Below are 5694 nucleotides of genomic sequence, written 5' to 3'. Positions count from 1 at the left end.
GGAGGGTTGAGTAGTGTAGTGTAGTTTTATTGCAGAATTTTTATTAGTAGTATTTTCTATTTTTATTATTTTTCTCACTCTATTTTCTTCTTATCTATCTGTTTCCTTGGAGGTTCTGTCTCCCTTTTCTCATGCTAACAAAAATTGATTTTGATACATCCAAAATAAAGATAGAATTTTAAAGGCTGTGAGAGAAAAGCACCAGATTACATATAGGGGGTAACTAATGTGCATATCAGAAAATTTCTCAACCCAGACCATAAAGGATACAAGGGCCTGGAACAACATACTTCAAGCTCTGAAAGAAAATGGAGTCTACCCAATAATACTATTCTCAGGAAACTTACCTTCAAATTTCACAATGAAATAAAATTCTTCAATAATAAAAAAATTAAAAGAATTTACAAATACAAAGCCTGCACTACCAAACATTCTCAGCAAAATATTCCATTAGGAAAAAGTGAAAAATAACAATGTAACTCATCAAAGAAATGAACTACCCTATAGGAAAAGCAAGTCAAATGAGAAACCATGTCAAATTAAAAACAAAAGATAAGCCAAAATGACTGTGAATACAAACCATATGTCAATAATAACTCTGAATATTAATGGCATAAACTCATCAATCAAAAGATACAGGCTGGCAGTTTGGATTTTAAAAAAAAAAGGACCCAACGACATGCTGCCTTCAAGAGACTCATCTCATAGAAAAAGACACCCACAGACTAAAGGCAAAAGGATGGGAAACAATATGCCATTCACACTGACTTGGTAAAAAAGAGGGGGTTTCCATCCACATATTAGATAAAGTAGACTTCAAGCCAAAGTTAGTCAGAAGGGATAAAGAAGGACATTTCATACAATTTAAGGGAAGCATAAATCAGCAAGACATAATAATCATAAATGTATATGTCTCAAACAATGGTGCATTCATGTACATCAAACAAATCCTTCTCAATTCCAGGAACCAAATGCACCACAACACAATAATACAGGGTGACTTTAAGACACATCTCTCACTACTGGATAGATCTTCCAAGCAAAAATTGCACAAAGAAACCACAGAACTCAATATCACAATCATTAATTTAGACTTAAGAGATATATATAATATTTCATCCATCAACCAGCAAATATGCTTTCTTCTGAGCAGCACATGGATACTTCTGAAAAACAGATCATATGTAATATCCCAAAGCAACCCTTAGGATATACAAAAAAATAGAGATACTACCTTATGTTTTATCAGATCATAATGAAATAAAATTAGAAATCAATGACAAAAGAAAAAATAACTGCCCCAACACCTAGAGATTAAATAATACACTATTGAAAGATGCATGGATAGTAGAAGACATCATGGAGGTGATAATAAAATTCTTCAAAGTAAACAAGATCAATGACACAACATATCAAATTCTCTGGGATGCCATGAAAGCAGTAGTAAGAGGAAAATGCATTGCATGGAGAACACTCAATAAAAGAAGGGAAATTCAAAAAATAAATGACCTCACATTGCATCTCAAGTTCTTCAAAAATAAGAACAGATCAACACCAAAAGTAATGGAAGACAGGAAAAAATAAAAATCAGAGCCAAAATCAATGAAATTGAAACATTAGAAACAATTCAAAAATTTGACAAAACATAAAGTTTGTTCTTTGAAAAAATAAGCACAATTTATTAACCCATAGCCACACTAATGAAGAGAACAAGAGAGAAAACTCAAATTACTAAAACATCAGATGAAAATGCATATATCATGAAAGGCACTACTGAAATACAAAACATAAAGAAGCTATTTTGAAAATCTATACTCCAACAAAAAAGAAAATCTCAAAGACATCAACAGGTTTTTAGAGACATATGAATTACCGAAACTGAACCAGGAGGACATGCACGATTTAAATAGATCAATTTCAAGTAATGAAATAAAAGAAGTCATCAAAAGCCTTCCAACAAAGAAAAGTCCGGGACCAGATGGGTTCTCAGTCAAGTTCTACAAAACCTTTAAAGAAGAGCTCATTCCAATACTCCACAAAGTATTCCATAAAATATAAGAGGATGGAACCCTTCCAAAATTAATTTGTGAAGCTAGTATCACCCTGATACCTAAACCAGACAAAAACACATCAATTAAAAAACATCAGAGAAATATCCCTGAACATATATTTGAAAATTCTTAACAAAATTCTAGCAAATCACTTTAAAAAAGTATTAAAAAGTGCACCATGATCAAGTGGGTTTCATCAAAGTGATGCAAGGTTGGATCAATATCCAGATATCAATATATGTAATTCATTACACCAACATATTTAAAGTTAATATTCATAAAATAATTTCAATAAATGCAGAAAAAGCATTGACATACCCCTTCATGCTCAGTCCCACAAAAATACAGTTATCTCAGACTAGACAAATGTACCAAAAACACAAAATGGAAAAAAGATGGGCTCTTCAACAAATATTGTTGGGAAAACTGAAATCCATATGCAGCAAAATGAAAATAAATCTCTATCTCTTATCCTTTACAAAATTCAATTCAAACAGATCAAGGACCTAGGAATTAGATCAGAGACTCTGCAGCAAATATAAGGAAAATTAGGCCCCAATCTTCATCATATTGACTTAGGACAAGACTTCCTTAACTAGATTTCCAAAGAAAAAGAAATCAAAGCAGGAATCACTCAATGGGTAGATTAGAACTAAAAAGGTTCTTTCAACAAAGAAAACAATCAACAATATGAAGAGAGAGCCAACAGAATGGAAGAAAATCTTTGCCACATGCACTTCAGATAGAGCACTAATTTCCAGAATTTATAAAGAACTCAAAAAACTTTACACCAACAAAGAATACAAATAACCCAAACAATAAATGGGTTAAGGAAATGAGCAGACACTTCACAGAAGAAGATCTACAAGCAATCAAAAGATATATAAAAAAAGTTCAACATCTCTAGTAGTAAGAGAAATGTGAATCAAAAGTACTCTGATATTTTATCTGACTCCAATTAGAATGGCTTTTATTAAGAATACAGGCAAAAATAGCTGTTGGTGAGGATATGGGGGAAAAGATGCACTCATACATTGCTGGTGTTGCAAATTGATGTGGCCACTTTGGAAAGCAAGATGGAGATTCCTCAGAAAACTTCAAGCCACCTTTTGACCCATCTACCCCACTCCTGGGCCTATACACAAAGGACTTAAAACTAGCATACTACAGTAATGCAGTCACATCAATGTTTATATCAGCTCAATTCACGATAGCTAGATTGTGGAACCAACCTAGATGCCCTTCAATAGATGAATGCATAATATATATATATATATATATATATATATATATATACACACACATATATATATGTATATACACACACAATGAAATACTATTCTCAGTCATTAAGAAGAATAAAATTATGGCATTCACATGTAAATAAATGGAGTTTGAGAATATCATGCTAAGTGACATAAGCCAATCCCCAAAATCCAAAGACCAAGTGATTTCTTTGAAAAGTGGTTGATGACACATAATGGGGGGAGGTAGTAAGGGAAAAAAGGAGAAAGGATGAATTTTGTAGAGGGAAATGAGGCGTAGTTAGGGGGTGGGAGAAAGATAATGGAATGAGACAAACATCATTACCCTATGTATGCATATGGTTACACAAACAGTTTTACTCTACTATGTGTACATCCATAGGAATAAGTTGCACCCCATTTATGTACAATGTTCAAAAAAGAAAAAAATGTGTAAATTTGCAGAATTTGGTTGATATTATCCTTAATATCCCCCAAATTACAGCTTCTAAATTCAACTTGTTCAGATTTCACATGTGAATCGTGATGTAAAAATTGAATTTTGCCTTATTTTTTTACCCCTTTTTTCTTTTATGGGGGAGGGTAATTGGGATTGAGTACAGGGTCACTTTTCTACTGAGTTGCATCCCCAGTCCATTTTTTTATTTCATTATATTTTTATTTTTAGTTTCATATGGACACAATGCTTTTATTTTATTTTTATAACATTCTGAGGATTGAATCCAGTACCTCACACATGCTAGGCAAGTACTCTACCACTGAGCTACAGCCACAGTCCCCCAGTCCCTTTCTGCATTATTTATTTTTGAGACAGGGTGTCACTAAGTAGCTCATCTCAAACTTGCCATCCCTCTGTCTCAGCCTTCCAATTATCTGGGGTTATAGACATGTGTCCTTTTACCTTGCCTATTTTTTAGTTATTTAGTAATTTTCAAACATTTCCAAAATAACTGTAATTATCCAATATAAGATGGTTTTTTAGAGGAAATATCTAAATGGAAACAACAGCACAGAAAGAAAAAAAGGAAATGACTTGATACAAGAAACAATATAAAACAACTAGGAAAAGACCCTAGGAAAGTGAAAGTTATAAATTTATTAAGAACTAGATAACTATTAAGAAGAAGACTAAATAATTATTAAGAAGACTAAATAACTATTTCACTGATGTTTAATGTGCAGCTCAAGAATTAAAGCAAATGAAATTGAGAGAAAAAAGTTAATAAAAGAAATCAACAGAAATTTTGTGCTTGATATATTTCTTAATAACTAAGCTCTGAGATACTGGAAATGTAAAAAAGAAAAGATATCAAATTTTAAGAAGCACAATCATTTTAAACTATGAAAAACATGAAAAGATTCAAAATAAACACATCATAACCAAAGTTTCAAAACTCACAGAAATAAATTTTTGAGAGGAACAAAAATAGATGTTTCACTTACAAGGAGAGTTCTAAAAAAATATTAGTTGATTGTTTTACCAGAAGAGATCCAGAAAAGAATTGGAACATATAGTCGAATGAATAAAAGAAAAAATAAAATAAAAACCATGAATACTATACACAAAACCTCTTTTTTTCCAAAGTAAATAAAAATAAAACTTGACATGATATACAAATGCTGAAAAAGCTTCTCATTACTAGACCTATCCTACAAAATATTCTATAGAGAATTTTTTCAGTTGAAAATAAAATAAGGTTGCATAGGACAAATCATTTAAAATCTCAAAACATCCTGGCAAAACCACAAATATCCACAAATATAAAATTAACAATACTGTAATAATGGTACCTAAAATAATTTGGCTATATAGTTTGAAAGATAAAGTTATAAAGATTATCATAAACCTGTTAACTGGTATATGATATTGAAAATACCAGGGACATCAATGACAACATTAAGAAGATATGCAAAGATGTTAATTTTATATACAGTTTAAATTAATTTACTACCAGTATATAATATCATTTAAGCCTAAAATGTTTTATATACTCCAAATATACTAGCATAATAATCATAAATTATATGATTAGAATAAAGTGAGAAATCAAAGGATGTTATTAAATAATCTGAGAAACAAATATTAAATCAATTCAGAAAGTACAAAAAAATCATAAAAAAGAGAAAACAACTTACAGAGTAACAGTATTAATTTCTTAATTTTTAGTAATTTATTTAAATATAAATAGATTTTTATTAAATGCCAATCAGAACACAAAATATGACTGACAAGATTAAATCCTAAATTTCTGTATCATATCTACATGAGTTTTCATTTAAATATATGGTCACTTTAATAAAATGAAAAGAATATTATTGCAAAGAAGAAAAAATAAATCAGACATGGCAATATTTATGTTATACATAACAAGCAAAAA

Source organism: Sciurus carolinensis (assembly GCF_902686445.1).
Source record: "Sciurus carolinensis chromosome 14 unlocalized genomic scaffold, mSciCar1.2 scaffold_126_arrow_ctg1, whole genome shotgun sequence".
NCBI classification, from domain to species: domain Eukaryota; kingdom Metazoa; phylum Chordata; class Mammalia; order Rodentia; family Sciuridae; genus Sciurus; species Sciurus carolinensis.
This window is presented reverse-complemented; position numbering follows the sequence as displayed.